Here is a 17,827-nt window from a genome sequence, read left to right on the forward strand (position 1 = left end):
CTCCCATTCCATCCCCACTGAATAGACCCTGGGCTCCTGAGGATCGGCGGGGTCTAGGCCTGAGGCATGGTAGGTACGCGATAATTAAGTACCGTTAAAGGTAGGGATGAAGAAGTCCATGTTGACGACTGGGAGACAGACAGGCAAGCAGACAGACAAACGGACGGACTGACAGGGCAAAGGCACAGCTCTGTTTAGAGCAATGCTGAGGACCAGCCTGTAAATGCAGAGGGACTGCAGGGGACAGAAAATCACTTGACAAAAACGGTATCAGGCAAGATGGATGCCAAGTCCAGGGGGGTAACTTTGACATGCAGAATATCTGAGTGCGTTAAACCATCTCCCTACACTGCTTATTTGTTGCAAGGGAAGATGGCAAGTTGAGTAACTGCACAGTGGCTACACCAGCACATCTTGCAGGGGTGATCAAAAGTAACCTCCGTGGTGAAGGTGGACATGGGCTGCCTGCAGACAAGCACCCTGAGGAGGGTAGGATGCCTGGGCTCACTGCAGCTGAGAACAGCGAACCCGCAGCTAACCGAGACGAGACAGCAGACAACCCAGAGCGAGGAATGCTTTATTTGAAAATGAAAAAAAAAAAGTGGGGAGGACTGCGTTCTTCACCAATGTCAGTGTCATAAAAGACAAAGACAGACTATGGAGATGTCCCAGGTTACGGGAGGCTGAGGAGACGTGTGGCACCCACTCCAGTATTCGTGCCTGGGAAATTCCATGGACAGAAAAGCCTGGCAGGCTGCAGTCCATGGGCTCAGACACGACTGAGCTGAGCACACACACACACACACACACACACACACACACACACGACAACGAAATGTGATATGTGTTCTCAGACTGGATCCTCCGGTGGCAGGAAAACGTGCCATTAAGGGCATCCTAGGTCAGCTGACCAAAAGCACTATGATAGTTAACTGTGTGTATGGCTCTGGGCTGCACAGAGAGCTGGTAAGATACTCTCTCTAGATACATCTGGGAGGATGTTTCTGGAAGAGACGAGCATTTGAATAGTAGACTGAATAAAGATCTTCCCTCACCAGTGTGGGTTGGCAGTGCGCAACCTGTTGAGGGCCGGAATAGAACAAAATGATGGAGAAGTGGACAGAGGGCAAATCTGTTTTTTCTCCTTGAGTTAGGACATCCACCTTCTCCTCTGACATCAACGCTCATGGTTTTTGAGCCATCAAACTCAGACTGAATTGTCACCAGCTTTCCTGTTTCTCCATGCTACAGAGAGATTATGGAACTTCCAAGCCTCCATATTCACACTGACCAATGCCTACCAAAAAAAAAAAAATCCCCTCTGATATATATCTGTATACATCCTATCAGGCTTCTGAGGTGGCGTTAGTGGTAAAGAACCCACCTGCCAATGCAGGAGATGCAAGAGACTTGGGTTCAATCCCTGGGTCAGGAATATCCCCTGGAGAAGGGTAAGGCAACCCACTCCAGTATTCCTGCCTGGGAAATTCTATGGTCAGAGGAGCCTGGTGGGCTACAGTCCATGGGGTCACAAAGAGTTGGACACGACTGAAAGTGATTTAGCACACAGCATGCATACATCCTGTTGGTTCTCTTTCTCTAGAAAACCCTGACTGATATAGGTTTTGGTATAGAGAATGGTTCTAGATGAATAGGATTTTCCCTTGAATTGGAACCAAGGTTTCTGGAACTGACTTTCTAATGACTACTTCCAGTAGCAAATAGAGTACTGATAGCAGTCTATGGTGTGAACAGGAAAACGCTGTCCCAAAGCCCCATCAGACACACAGGCCTGCCGATTCCCAGCTGAGTGCATTCACTTCCATCAGAACCTTGTGGGTTAAGCACTGAAGACACTAAAGAGTACTCATCATGTGAACGGTATTTCCAAGTATGACAGAAATACAGTAGTGGCCTTCAATAAAGTTACCTAGCACGAAAAGGTGGAGAAGTAGGTGCACCCTACTCCAGTACTCATGCCTGGAAAATCCCATGGACAGAGGAGCCTGGTAGGCTGCAGTCCATGGGGTCACAAAGAGTCGGACACGACTGAGCGACTTCACTTTCACTTTTCACTTTCATGCATTGGAGAAGGAAATGGCAACCCTCTCCAGTGTTCTTGCCTGGAAAATCCCAGGGATGGGGGAGCCTGGTGGGCTGCTGTCTCTGGGGTTGCACAGTCAGACACGACTGAAGTGACTTAGCAGCAGCAGCAGTAGCACAAGAAGGATTCTTAAGTAAGTATGTGTTTTTAGCAAGTGTTTTAGGGAAAAAATGAGATACCAGCCTATGACTCCACCTGTGTTACTTCTTATGACAAGGCTCAGTTTGAAAAAAAAAATTAGGTAAAATACTATGGCATAAAATATAGCAAAAACAATGAAAGAGTAAAACAACTCAAGTATGGAAAACTGCTTACAAATATCTTACTCATTTACTAATTTTTTCATTATATTCTATGAAATCAATTAAATAGTTAAGAGTTCTCTGCTCTAAACCTGTCAGTAAATCAGGGTGTTTGGAAAGTCAGTCCCCGCCCCTCCACTGGCAAGCCTTCACAGGCGGCCTCACTCCCTAGTTTTCACACGTGAGTACTGGCACCTCGATGACACCTCTCAGAAAACACTGTGGCCAACGAAATGTCCTAACTCTGTATACTGGGAATTAAACATTCTGAGAATTAAATAAGAGAATTATATATTGGGTTGGCCAAAGAGTTCGTTTAAGTTTTCTGTATGATCTTATGGAAAACCCCAAATGAACCTTCTGGCCAACCCAATATGTGGAGAATGAAAACTACAAAATATTAATTTTCTACACATTCAGAGCTTTCCTTTAGATTTGAGTACCACGGCTTCCCTGGTGGCTCAGACGGTAAAGAATCCGCCTGCAATGCGGGAAACCTGGGTTTGATCCCTGGGATGGGAAGGAGGAAGGCTGGGCAACCCACTCCAGTGTTCTGGCCTGGAGAATCCCATGGACAAAGGAGCCTGGAGGGCTGAAGTCCATGGGGTCTAAAAAAGTCGGACACGATTGAGTGACTAAGCACAGCACACACACAGCAGCTAGAATCACCCTAACAAGAAGATAACGCCCTACTTCCATAATCGCGGTAAGAAGTGGATTTGCACACGGCTCAAATCCAGGTTCACATCTCACTCCTGTAACTCCCCAGGCCAGTGCTCCAGGTAAGCAGGTTGGGCAGGTAGGCAGATCCTGGTGCTTTCCATCCAGATGCTCTGCCTCAGAGCTCGCCCATTCTCTGCATCCCCCTGACAGAAGCAACAAAGAGGCAGGGCGTTGCCTCTTTAAAAGCCTTGTCCCCCAAGCAGCATCTGCCACTTCCACTCATTCCTGTTTCGCTGCAAGAAAATCTGAAAAATGTCCCCTGGAGACGTGCACCCGACCGCGTGGAAGGGAAGGCCTGAGTTAGGTGGACAGCTAGCCATCCCTGCCACCAATCCAAAAATCATCGCAGTACTAGCCATTCTACCATCAATGAAGGTTTTTGGTCTTTATTTGTTGCTGTTGTTCAATTGCTTGGTCTTCATGAGACTTCCCAAATCCTGATTTGATAAATACAGTGGCCCTTTAAGAGCATACTTAGAGAGCCATTAGTTCCATATTTGTAAAACAGACTTACAGACAATATCAATCATTGGAAAATTTAGCTAATCATCAAAACATGAATCCCTTGGGCCTACATGTGGAAGATTCTAATATCTGGGGTGGTGACAAAACCTGTGGTTTTAAAGAGCTCCCTCGTTGACTCTGATGAGGCAGATTTGGGCCCACTGGCTAAAAGTCCCTCCTAACCTCAAGAAAACCTGTATACTTAACACACATTCACCAGACAGAGCTGAGGTGGAGAGGAGAGCAAAAAAGGTGAGTCAGGGTGGAGAAAAATGTACTGCCCTAAACAGGGCCCCCACACCAGATTCCAGTCTCATTTGCCTACCTAATAACTGCTGCTAAGTCACTTCACTCGTGTCCGACTCTGTGCGACCCCATAGACGGCAGCCCACCAGGCTCCCCCATCCCTGGGATTCTCCAGGCAAGAACACTGGAGTGGGTTGCCATTTCCTCCTCCAATGCATGAGAGTGAAAAGTGAAAGTGAAGTCGCTCAGTCGTGTCCGCCTCTTAGCGACCCCATGGACTGCAGCCCACCAGGCTCCTCTGTCCATGGGATTTTCCAGGCAAGAGTACTGGAGTGGGGTGCCATTGCCTTCTCCACCTAGTAACTGGCCACATATTATTCCGAAAGCGACTTTCAGCAAACACTGCCTCAATCTGCCACCTTGAAATACTAGGGTTTTAAACACCACCCCATGGGAAGCCAGATTACGGACCCTGAAGATTCTTAATGAAAGCCACTCGATCTCATTTTCTGAAAGACTATAATTTCCACTACCTCTCCTTGAATGATCTGAATTTTCTAGACTATTTTTAGACATACATTACACCTTGGTTTAAATTCTAACAGTTTTATAATTTTATACAGTCCTATGAAGCTGTGATTCCTCATTCTATAATAACTGATCCAATAACGATATATCAAATTCTGATCCCTAATTCACAATAATTCACAGCTGAACTGTACACTTGGGAAGGAGTGGTTTGTTGCTTGTTGCAGGTCTAAAACTCACATATTTCACTATATTTAGTAACTGACAAGTAGGCTAGGCTTTGGTTACACTGGATGATCATACTGGTGTTACTCCAACTGTGTTAAGCAATGTCTTTTCCCAAGGAGGTTTCTTATTACCTTGCTCGTTTTTATCTAAAACTACTCTGTTTTTTAACAAAAGGGGGAATGTACAGCATGTAAGGGAAAACAAAAGAGAAGTGTGAACATCAGATACACTGAAAAGCACTGAGAATCAGGACTGAGAATGTCTCGCTTTAGCAAAATACAGCTGAAACGAGAAGAGCTGAAGCACCTAAACTCCATCTGAAGAGGCCTGCGCTCCACGTGTGTCCGTCAGGGACCTTCGACAAGCGCTACGTGAGTCTGAAATGCAGACATCCCACTATGTCTCTCAAGGGCTGTCAAGGGCTGTCAGCTCCTTAGTGAGGGGCTGGCTCTGCTAGAAAGGATGACATTACATAATTACAAATGCTTGACACTTCCCATGTTTTAGACAATTTCAGCACTCTGAATATCAAACAAAAAGAGTAGAGCTATTTGGTTCCACAGGCCATGCAATTTGACTTCAGGCTTCTAGAACCATCTGTTAATTGTCCCTATACTTGCTCATTTCAAGGAGCAACTGTCACACCATGATGGTTTAAATTAAGGTTTACAGCGTAAGTAATGTTTATTTAAAAACAGTCCTCATAATATGGGATACATATGACACTTCAAAAAAAAGTTATCAAAGGTTAAGAAAGAAAAAAAAAAGGGGGGGGGGCAGATTTCTCAAAAGTGCCCTTCTTAGCAACCTAAGCAAAGAAGTAATGGCTTCCTAAATCCTACAGCATGATATGACCACTTCCTAATGAAATGGAAGATACAGTCCTTAGAATTAAAACAAAATGCAATTACTTTTCCTGCTTTCAAGACCGTCATATGCTAGAATAATAAAGGCATGTGTGTGTTAGTGGCCCAGTCGTGTCCGACTCTTTGCGACCCCATGGCACTAATTTGCATTTCTCTAATTATTGATACTGGGCTTCCCTGGTGGCTCAGTGGTAAAGAATTTGCCTGCAATGCAGGAGACACAGGAGACTCAAGTTCAATCTCTGGGTCAGGAAGATCCCCTGGAGAAGGAAGTGGCAACCATTCCAGTATTCTTGCCCAGAAAATTCCATGAACAGAGGAGCCTGGGGGGCTACAGCCCATGGGGTCACAAAAGAGTCAGACACAACTGAGTACCGCATACAGTCATGTACTGAAAAGACCTATTCTCACTTGTGACTTTTCTGGTCACTTTATTGATGGTTTCTTTCAATAAACAAAAGTTGTTGATACGAATGTTGTCAAACATCAATCTTTTCCTCTACGGTCTGCACCTACTACGATTTGTTGAAGAACCTCTTCCTTCTAACAGAGTAACAGAACTATTCCCTACACTGTCTTATAAAGGTTTCACAGCTCTGCCCTCTATCTGTAAGCCTCTAACTGACTTTGGTGAGTGATATGAATTAGAAATGCATCCCATGGATAAGAAGGCCCCTGTTTAGTAAGGGCCACAGTCACAGCCAACCATTACTAGACACCAAATGTGCCCCACATGAACTAGTGGTAGGTGTTCATCATTACTTTACTGAGGTTTATACTGATCTCTCATTGAGGCAAACAAAAAACTGGACATTGTCAGTTCAATGTCAGTTCAAACTTGGAAGGTTTAGCAAATTAGTCAGAATATGATCCCTAGCCACCACATTTCAGACAGAATCTTTAAAAATACCCCAAAAGGGAGATGGAAGGGAGGGGACATAGGCATACCTATGGCTGATTCAAGTTGAAGTTTGGCAGAAACCAACACAATTTTGTAAAGCAATTATCCATCAATTAAAAAGTAAGTTTAAAAAATATCCCCATAAACTCAATGTTATCTTATTCTTAAAACAAAAACAAAAAAGAGCAAGAGAGAGTTAAGCATTGGAGAAATGGGGAAAGTGTGGGAAAATACACATTCTCAGTAGTACTGGTTGGCATATAAACCTTTACAACCTTTCTAGAGGGTCATTTTACAATTGATAATCAGAAACTTTCAAACGTCTATCTTCTCTGAGCTACTAATGACTCTACAGAATTTACCTTAAAGAAATAACTGGACAAAATACGTGTTTAAGGATATGTTAAGGATATGTACCATGGACGTCTTTACAAAACAAAGACTTGGGAGCAACCCAATACCCGGTGACGGGCACTGGTTAACAAAGCTGCTGTGTCACGTCCGCACTGAAACTCTGTGCATGTTTCAGAGCTGCAATGACGTGGGGAAACGTTCACGGTATTCTGGGAACATTCACAAAAACAGTTACAAAATGCACACATAACATTCCTTTCAGTTTAGTTCAGTTTAGTCGCTCAGTCGTGTCCGACTCTTTGCAACCCCATGAATTGCAGCACGCCAGGCCTCCCTGTCCATCACCAACTCCCGGAGTTCACCCAAACTCATATCCATCGAGTCGGTCATGCCATCCAGCCATCTCATCCTCTGTCATCCCCTTCTCCTCTTGCCCCCAATCCCTCCCAGCATCAGAGTCTTTTCCAATGAGTCAACTCTTCGCATGAGGTGGCCAAAGTATTGCAGTTTCAGCTTTAGCATCAGTCCTTCCAATGAACACCCAGGACTGATCTCCTTTAGGATAGACTGGTTGGATCTCCTTGCAGTCCAAGGGACTCTCAAGAGTCTTCTCCAACATCACAGTTCAAAAGCATCAATTCTTCGGCACTCAGCTTTCTTCACAGTCCGAATTTCACATCCATACATGACCACTGGAAAAACCACAGCCTTGACTAGACGGACCTTTGTTGGCAAAGTAATGTCTCTGCTTTTCAATATGCTATCTAGGTCGGTCATAACTTTCCTTCCAAAGAGTAAGCGTCTTTTAATTTCATGGCTGCAGTCACCATCTGCAGTGATTTTGGAGCCCCAAAAAATAAAGTCTGACACTGTTTCCACTGTTTCCCCATATATTTCCCATGAAGTGATGGGACCAGATGCCATGATCTTCGTTTTCTGAATGTTGAGCTTTATCACTTTCACTTTCATCAAGAGCCTTTTTAGTTCCTCTTCACTTTCTGCCATAAGGGTGGTGTCATCTGCACATCTGAGGTTATTGATATTTCTCCCGGCAATCTTGATTCCAGCTTGTGCTTCTTCCAGCCCGGCGTTTCTCATGATGTACTCTGCATATAAGTTAAATAAGCAGGGTGACAATATACAGCCTTGACGTACTCCTTTTCCTATTTGGAACCAGTCTGTTGTTCCATGTCCAGTTCTAACTGTTGCTTCCTGACCTGTATATAGGTTTCTCAAGAGGCAGGTCAGGTGGTCTGGTATTCCCATCTCTTTCAGAATTTTCCACAGTTTATTGTGATCCACACAGTCAAAGGCCTTGGCATAGTCAATAAAGAAGAAATCGATGTTTTTCTGGAACTCTCTTCCTTTTTCGATGATCCAGCGAATGTTGGCAATTTGATCTCTGGTTCCTCTGCCTTTCCTAAAACCAGCTTGAACATCTGGAAGTTCATGGTTCACGTATTGCTAAAGCCTGGCTTGGAGAATTTTGAGCATTACTTTACTAGCGTATGAGATGAGTGCAATTGTGTGGTAGTTTGAGCATTCTTTGGCATTGCCTTTCTTTGGGATTGAAATGAAAACTGACCTTTTCTAGTCCTGTGGCCACTGCTGAGTTTTCCAAAGTGCAGCACTTTCACAGCATAGTCATATATATTTATAGAGTGTCTCTTTATACCAAGTACCAAGCAAGTTACTGGTTAAAGAGAAAGAGGTCTGTTCCCTGCCTCCTAGCAGCATTCAGGCCCGGGGAGGAGACAAAGCAGGTATGTATCTTCCAGCTGACTCGGGCTGGGACATTACAGGCACACACATTTCGAAAGCAAAGCCAAGTTACAGGTGGAGATGTGTAATACAGCCAGCAGTTTCATCAGCCAGGAGAACACATGCCCCCGTGCCCCAGGTCGGGCCAGGGGTGGGCAGGGGGAGATGAGGGGGAGATGAGGGGCGGTGAGGCCCTGTGATGACCATCCATCTCCCACGACAGTGCTCCAGGAAGATTTCAGGAAATGCAGCCGATCCTGGAAGGCTATGCGCTGGAAAACACACCTACGACAGAACCATAGCAACACAATTCCGACAAACAGCTTCCACCACTGCCAGTTCAAGACGGACACTGACTGAGATCACAGACCAGTCGCTGAGCCAGTAACTGGTCTCCCAACAGCGACACCGTTGCCCTTCCTCCTGTCTGAGTCTAACAAATGCAGTGAAGCCTCCCAAGAAATCTCCCACGGTTCACGTCAGCCTCAAAGGATTCTGACATGAGATGTTCATTTATTTAAAACTTATGCACCAACATCAGTCATTAGAAGGGTCAATAATTATGAAGAGAAAATGTTTAACCATAGAGCACAGAAAAATGTCAGATACCACCTCAACCAAGAGGTCAAAGGTAACATTTACGACTGATAAGATATATCGACATCACGTGCACTCCAGTGTAAGGCACTGAGGGCAAGCTTCACCACTGGGGTATTCTTGCCCAAAACACCTAACCCTCAATTTAATCCTGAAAGAAGATGACATAAATTCAAACTCACTAACAGTCTACAAAAGAACTGACCAGGACTCTTCAGAAGCGCCACAGAAGTGTTGCTTTCAAACTGTGGTGTTGGAAAAGACTCTTGAGCATCCCTTGGACTGCAAGGGGATCCAACCAGTCAATCCTAAAGGAAATCAGTCCTGAATATTCATTGGAAGGATTGATGCTGAAGGTGAAGCTCCAATACTTTGGCTGCCTGATGCAAAGAGACGAATCATTGGAAAAGACCCTGATGCTGGGAAATTTGAAGACAGGAGAAGGGGACGACAGAAGATGAGATGGTTGGATGGCATCACTGACTCAAGGGACATGAGTTTGAGCAAACTACAGAAATTGGTGATGGACAAAGAGGCCTGGCGTGCTGCAGTCCATGAGGTCACAAAGAGTCAGACACAACTTATTGACTGAACAACAACATCACCACCACTCTTCAGTAGTATCAAGGCCAAAGAATATAAACCTAAAAGGAACTGCCACAGATTGGAAGAGACTATGGAGACATGATCAGTTCAGTTCAGTTCAATTGAGTCGCTCGGTTGTGTCCGATTCTTTGTGACCCCAAGGACTGAAGCATGCCAGGCCTCCCTGTCCATCACCAACTCCAGGAGCTTACTCAAACTCATGTCCATTGAGTCAGTGAGGCCATCCAACCATCTCATCCTCTGTCACATCCCCTTCTCCTCCCACCTTCAATCTTTCCCAGCATCAGGGTCTTTTCCAATGAGTCAGTTCTTCGCATCAGGTAGCCAAAAGTATTGGAGTTTCATCTTCAGCATCAGTCCTTTCAAGGAATATTCAGGACTAATTTCCTTTAGGATGGACTGGTTGGATCTCCTTGTAGGAGACAGGGTAACTATGTGCAAAGGAGGTCCTGGAATGGATGCTGGACCAGGAAAAGGACATCAGAGCTGAAACTCAAATATAGTCTTCCATTGTATCAACACGCTGGTTTCACTAACCACGCTCTGGTTACATAAGATAGTAACATCAGGGCCCTGGCTGGAAGGTTATAGAACTCTCTAGACTGTTTTCGAAATTGTTTTGTAATTCCAAAATTATTTCAAAGTAAAAAGCGTTTAAAAATTATTTAAGACGAGAGGTAAAAATGTACGGGGACCACTCATTAACTCTAACATTAAAATACTCTACCTCTTCCAATAACTGTGCTAAAAAACCGCAGCAATTACAAATAAGGCTTACACCAGAATAAATGACAATTATTCAATAGAAGTCCATAAATGGGATAATCTAGACAGCAGAGTCAGAGAAGGCAATGGCACCCCACTCCAGTACTCTTGCCTGGAAAATCCCATGGATGAAGGAGCCTAGTAGGCTGCAGTCCATGGGGTCGCTAGAGTCGGACACGACTGAGCGACTTCACTTTCACTTTTCACTTTCATGCATTGGAGAAGGAAATGGCAACCCACTCCAGTGTTCTTGCCTGGAGAATCCCAGGGATGGGGGAGCCTGGTGGGCTGCTGTCTATGGGGTCGCACAGAGTCGGACACAACTGAAGTGACTTAGCAGCAGCAGCAGCAGCAGATAGCAGAGTAACTTTCCAGATAAATGACCTACCTTATTTTATTTTCCCCTTTACTCTTTTTTAATTCAATTCAACTTAAATTTTTTTAACATCTATTATAGGCACTGGAGAAGGAAATGGCAACCCACTCCAATGTTCTTGCCTGGAGAATCCCAGGGATGGGGGAGCCTGGTGGGCTGCCGTCTCTGGGGTCGCACAGAGTCGGACACGACTGAAGCGACTTAGTAGAGGTAGTAGTAGTAGTATAGGCACAAACTGTGTTTGGGCCTGACAAGATTTTGATATACAAGAAAATAATATTTTAGTGTATAAACAGAAAAGCATAGAAAAACAATACTGGAAGTAACTTTTTACTCCCGGACAATCCAGCAGTCAGTCTGGACACTGTTTTCGGTGTGAATGTTGGTAAGACTGGGGGCTATCACAGCTGAAGTGTATCCCTTTCAACAGTAAGTGTCTCTGACCACTAGCAGAGAAGGCAATGGCACCCCACTCCAGTACTCTTGCCTGGAAAATCCCATGGAAGGAGGAGCCTGGTGGGCTGCAGTCCATGGAGTCGCTAAGAGTCGGACACAACTGAGTGACTTCACTTTCACTTTTCACTTTCATGCATTGGAGAAGGAAATGGCAACCCACTCCAGTGTTCTTGCCTGGAGAATCCCAGGGATGGGGGAGCCTGGTGGGCTGCCATCTATGGGGTCGCACGGGGTCGGACACAACTGAGGCGACTTAGCAGCAGCAGCAGCAGCTGACCACTACAATCATCTTCAAAAATTACCCCTGAAAATGCCACAATAACTCTGAGAAATAATGCATGTCTAGTCCTTTCTATTTTCATCCATTTATATGATGTCCTTTCAATTGTGTCTCTGACCACGAGAATCATCTACAAAAATTACCCCTGAAAATGCCAAAATGACTCGAGAAATATTCCATGTCTAGTCCTTTCTATTTTCATCTAATCATATGACATTGGTGCATTACTGTTTGTAATGAGTACAAGGGGAAAGGTGAGGCTGGTAAAACCTGTGGTTTACTTGCTCTCCTCTTATAAGAGATCAAAGGCAACATCACGTGAGACCAGGTTCCCCAAGTGTGGTCTCGAAGCTAAGAGCTTCAACATCACCCAGGACCTGTCAGAAGTAAGAATTCCCAGACCCTGTGCAGACCTGCTAAATCAGAGGCCCTGGGTGACGTCCAGCATCCATGTTTTCACAAGCCCCCCAGGTGACTCCGATGCACCTTAAATTTGAGAAATACTGATGCTTCAAAGAGCAGAAAGATTGGCCTGTAAAACAGGAGGCCTGATTCTAATCCTTGTTCTGCCACTAATTTCTGAGACAGATCTGTCACTTAGCTTCTGTGGGGTTCAGTCTCCTCCTTAAGACCATGAGGGAATGAAATAGCTTGCTTCCACAGTCCTTATGCCCTCTAAAATGTGACAACTCTATGAGGCCCAAAAGTGAAAAAAAGATCCACAGCGTCTCACATATTTCTCTTTCATCAAAAAGAAACAAAAGTTCTTCCTTTCATCAACTGGTCTGAGTCATATTTTTCATTGTTTTAAATAAAGCTGCATAAACTTTGCTTTAATGAAAGTCATATAAACTCTGATTTTACAGTTTTCTATTTGTTCTATATCAAGTTTGTTTTGGAGGAGTTACACATAATAACAAAAATTCCAACAAACCATTGCTATAGACAGAGTTGTAACTTTCGCCCCCCAACCCCTACCCCAAATTCATAATTTGAAGCCCTAACGCCCAATGTGACAGTATTTAGAGATGGGGCCTTTGGGAGGTAGGCTTAGTAAGGTCATGAAGGCAAGGCTCCCAAGATGGGACTGGTGTCCTCTTAAGAGGAAGAAAGACCAGAGTTCTCTCGCTCTCTGCATGAGAACAGAGCCAGAAGGAGGCTGTGTGCAAGCCAGGAAGAGCCTCAGCAGGAATTGCCACCTTGATCTTGGACTTCTCAACCTCTAGAACTGTGACAAACAAACGTCTGCCGGCTCGGCTACCAGGCTACGGTGTTTTGTTAGAGCAGCACAAACTGACGAAGGCGCTCAAAGTCTCTGGCATGGGACTCACACACCACCTTACAGTTCAGAAGAAGGGTGCTCTGTGACCTCTCATAATGAGTGTGATCAGATCGGAGGAAGCATTTAGCAAGCTTGAAAAACAGTAAGTTTTGTTTCCTAGACCTTTGGCCTAAGCTGCTGCTGCTACTGCTGCTAAGTCGCTTCAGTCGTGTCTGACTCTGCTCGACCCCATAGACGGCAGCCCACCAGGCTCCCCCGTTCCTGGGATTCTCCAGGCAAGAACACTGGAGTGGGTTGCCATTTCCTTCTCCAATGCACGAAAATGAAAAGTGAAAATGAAGTCGCTGAGTCTTGTCGGACTCTTCGAGACCCTATGGACTGCAGCCTACCAGGCTCCTCCTGGGGTTTTCCAGGCAAGAGTACTGGAGTGGGGTGCCATTGCCTTCTCCATTGGCCTAAGCTATACCAACGTAAATATAAGCTCTGTCTTTATTTTTCCTACATCTGCAGTTTATATCAGACACTTACACGTGCTTGGCTCTGTCCTGGTCCAAGCTTCTATCAGCCTGATCCCAGTGACCCCGGACCTTGGTATGATAACCCCACTATTCCTTCAGAGGCCAAGAATAGTATTTCTCCTTTTGTGTATTTAAAATTATTGTGACTTTATGTTACTAATATATATGTTTTTTGTTTCAATAAACTCTATGAAACTCAAAACCAAAATCATAATGCCTGTTATTATCTCTTGCTATTCCACTAAACAGTATAACAACTCAAGGAGGGTTGTAATTACCAAAGGTCTAAGCAAATGTTGTACAAGTGAGACATTATGCAATAATTCTTTCCTGGAAGAGTGAAATTATTTAGGAAAATGAAAAACTGTTGATTGGAAGAATCTTTTGTACTGCATTTCATTTTTAAAAAGTACACTTTAAGTTTCAGTTTGAGAGGATAAGAATGTTCTGGAGGCAAATGGTAATGATGGCTACACAGTGTAAACATACTTAATGTCACTGAACTGTACACTTAAATGGTTAAAATGATAAATTATATATTATTTATATATCATATCATACTACCACCAAAAACTGATCGACTGATAAATTACATTGGGCTTCCCAGGTAGCTCAGATGGTAAAGAATCTGCCTGCAGTGCAGGCAGAGATCTGGGTTCAATCCCTGGGTCAGGAAGATCCCCTGGAGAAGGGAATGGCAACTCACTCCAGAATTCTTGCCTGGAGAATCCCATGGATACAGGGGCCTGGCAGACTACAGTCCATGGGGTCACAAGAGTTGGACACGACTGTGACTAACACACACAGTAAATTATGATACCTTTTAAGATTTATATTTAAAACATACCCCTTCATTTCAAGCTAAGTGCCACTCTCATTTCTTAAAATATTCGTGTAATAAACATTCTTGAGAAACTCAAAATAAAAAAAAATAATAAAAAGTATTGGTCTTAGGTATTTCCATTATGACAGGGCTTTAATTTATCCTCCTATTCATGGATTTATAAACCGGGATTCTTCTCACACCCTGTGATACCTGAGAAACAGATCTCTTCTTTGAGGGGCTGTGAGAGAGGGAGGGAGGAGAATCAGATTAGAAGAGTCTGTTTTATAACGGCTGGAGAGCTCTCCTCTAATAAAACCTAATTAGAATGAATGCTGGGGAAAACGTCCCATCAATCAAGGGAACCCCCATTAACCCTGGAGATCTCACTCAAGGCTGCACCCTGCAGGCTCTCAGCGCTCTTCCCCCGCAGTGACCACTCCCGCTGTGGGCCCGCGGTCCACTTCAGCACTGAGCAGCAGGCACTGTATCTGTCTGTGTATCTGTCTCCACGACCGGCCCTGAAATCATCTCGGGCAACACGTTCATCTCTCCTTCACCTAGAAGAGTGTCTGACAGGAAGCAGGAAGTGTTTAAGTCAAGTCAGAGGCTGTGTTTTGCTGAACAACAATGGAACTCTGTCCAATCTTGCAGTTTTTGTGCAAATTTGAAATTATTCGAAAATAATTTTTTTAAGGGGGGGGGGGGGGTACCAGTAGCAACTGCGCTGTCCGCAATCATCACAACTGTCTCACATGCCACATCAGAAGACACGAGCTACTGGAATGCCCTGCCCTAGTGTTCACCACCGACGACACTAGGCAGCCGTCATTTCACACGGAGCAAACTTGAAAAGGAGGCTTCCCTGTTGGCTCCTAGTAAAAAAAATACGCCCGCCAGTGCAGGCAGGGGGCCAGGGTTCCAACCCTGGGTAGGGAAGATCCCCTGAAGGAGAGAAGTATTCTTGCCTGGAGAATCCCATAGACAGAGAGGAGCCTGGAGGGCTACAGTTCATGGGGTCGCACAGACTCGGGCACGAGTTAGTGACTGAGGACTTGAACACAAACTTGAAAAAGAATGAGTAACAAACATTTGAGATTGGAATCCCCGGTGTTAACTTTGGCCAAGTTATTTACTCTGGGTCTCCTCTCCGTTGGTGAAAAGGGAATAATTCCTACTCTACAAGACTGCTGTGCTAAATGAAGCATACAGAGTATCTGTCAAACGAGCTCCTAAGGATGCTCTGATCAATATATGTCCGGTCTTCCCACTGGACTAACAAACACTTCACCGCAGGGCAGGTGCAGGCGGTGATCAGTTCCAGGGGCTCAAACTGTAAAGTTCTCCCTCGATCGGCGCCAGGGCTACGATCCTCTATGAAGGAGTCCTGCACGTGTGCGCGTGGGTGCCCACCCCGCCCAGGCTTCCTGTTGCAGAGTTCCCCTGGAAAACAACCCGGGCCGTAACACCGCGGCGCAGCCGACAGGGGTCAGACGCTGCTGCGGCCCGCGGCGCCCGGCTGGGTCCCCGGCTAGCGGCCCGAGAGCACGGAGGACGCGCCCGCCGGCTGCACCGGGCGGGACCCGCGGCGGCCGGCAGCCCGAGCGGTCTGTGTCCCGGGCCGGGCGGCTTGAACCTGAGCGGCCGGGCCCCGAGGCCTCCGGCGCTCCGCCCGCCCGGCGTCCGTAACGGCGGCAGCGCGGCTCGGGAGGCCGGGAGCGCGCGGCCGGAGGCGGCCGGCACGCGGCGCCCGGGCGCGCTGCGCTTCCCTGCTGAGCAGCCCGGCGGGGGGGAAGCGCCGATCGCGGGCGGGGGGCGCGCGATCGCGGCCTCGGCGCTGACAGCCAGCCCCGCTGGGAGAGCCCGGCGCGGGTGGCGGGCGTGTGTCGGGGGCGTCGGGGCGGCGCCGGGAGGGACCGGCGAGCCGGGAGGGGCGGAGGCGGGGGGAGGGGGGCGGAGGCAGAGCGAAGGGCCGCGGCGGGGCGTCCGGCGCCCATCGGCCCGCGCCCCGGCCCGCGGGCCCCCGCCCCCGGGCCCCGCGCTGACGCCGGACGGCCCCCGCCCCCACGCCCCCCGCCCCGGCCGGGGGGTAGCTCACCTGTTTGCCGGCGGGGCCGCTCCCGCTCGCCCCTCTGACTGACTCCTCCGGCTCACCGTCTTCCCTCTGGGAGGAAGGGGCGGGACTTCCGGCTTCGGCGCTCCCCACTTCCGGCGGCTACCAGGACTACTAGTTCGGGGACGGGGCGCCGGGCCTCTTGGCCAGAACCCCGGATCTTGGAACCGGGGCTAGTGAAGGCCACATCGAGTTCTCCCTCCCTGTCCCGACGGGCCGGCGGGCCTGTATATCTCCAGTGTTCAGTCTGGTGCCTCCTGCCGGTAGTCACTGGGCTATGGAACAGGAAGTCCCGCCCCCTCCCCAAGTGAGGAAAACAGAAAAATCGGAGAGGTCGGCTGCAAACCAGGGAAGACACGGGTCAATCAGGGTGGACGACTAGGAGCGTCCGACCCGGAGGGCAAGGCGGGGTTTGCGGGGCTCCCCAAGCGGATTCCTGCCGGACGGTCCGCCGTCCCCCCGACCCCGTGCCCACCAGTCCACCCCTGCTCGCCCGCCTTCTTGGATCCCGGGGGAGGCTGCCGCCCTGGGCCCGAGCGGAGCCTGGCGCTGGTCGTGCTGGGACAGGGTCTCTGCCGCGCCGGGCGCGTGCGCGGCTCCAGGGACTCAGGAAGACCTGACGAGCGCCTCAAAAAAAGGGATCCTCGGAACCACGGGCCGAATTCCGATACTAACAGGGAGGCAGAGATGCCAAAGGTGGTTGTTGGCCGGTTTGGCAAGAGAAACCGAAGACACCTCGGGCGTTGAAGACGTCCCCGCCGAACCGTTTTTATAAACGTGAAGGGCACAGCGCAAGAAGGGTTAGGAAGACAGGCACGACGGAGCCTAGTACCCACGGCCCCCTCCTGCCCCTTTCCTAGGGACTTCGGGCGACCTGAAGCTTACAGCCTTTTCTCAGGAGACTCAGAAGTCCGTCTGGAGAGAGGAGGACCGCAGCTTGAAAAGTCCGCAGAGGAGCGGGCCGCTGTGCCGCCCCGCTTGGGATCAATGTAAAGACAGAGCTTGCTAAGGAGTTTTGACTTTATCTCAAAGATATAGGGAGGGGAATTTCCTAAATAATCAGCTTTGTATAATTTTTAAGTAAGTGGAGTTTTTCCAAGATAGTATTACAATGATAGGCTTTCTCAACCTGGTGGATCAGATGGTAAAGAATCTGCTTGCCGAATGGGAGATCCAGGTTCGATCCCTGGGTGGGGAAGATCCCCTGGAGAAGGGAATGGCAGCCCACTCCAGTATTCTTGCCTGGAGAAGCCCATGGACAGAGGAGCCTGGCAGGCTACAGCCCAAAGAGGGAGACACAACTGAGGGACTAACATTTTAACTTCTTAACTTCTCAATCAACTCTGAAGGCCAGCTCCAGATCAGTGATTCTGAATTAGAACATTCAGTTGATAATCGTTTTTAAATTCTGTCTTATATTTTTCATAGATATTATCTGGTCAAATTGTTTTTGTAATCTACGTGAAGCCTCATATGTCTGTCACCCATAACAGG

General features: G+C 47.3%; 1 protein-coding gene across 1 annotated transcript in view; it reads right to left on the minus strand.

Annotated features, from left to right (window-relative positions):
• Window positions 1-16,480, minus strand: part of ZNF407 (zinc finger protein 407) — a 386,963-nt gene extending 370,483 nt beyond the window's left edge. The window contains exon 1 of the mRNA XM_070362001.1: window positions 16,319-16,480. The gene's annotated coding sequence lies outside the window, so the exon portion shown is untranslated. The remainder of the gene's footprint in view (window positions 1-16,318) is intronic.
• Window positions 16,481-17,827: the final 1,347 nt, after the last annotated feature.

This window comes from Bos mutus, chromosome 24 (genome assembly GCF_027580195.1).
Source record: "Bos mutus isolate GX-2022 chromosome 24, NWIPB_WYAK_1.1, whole genome shotgun sequence".
NCBI classification, from domain to species: domain Eukaryota; kingdom Metazoa; phylum Chordata; class Mammalia; order Artiodactyla; family Bovidae; genus Bos; species Bos mutus.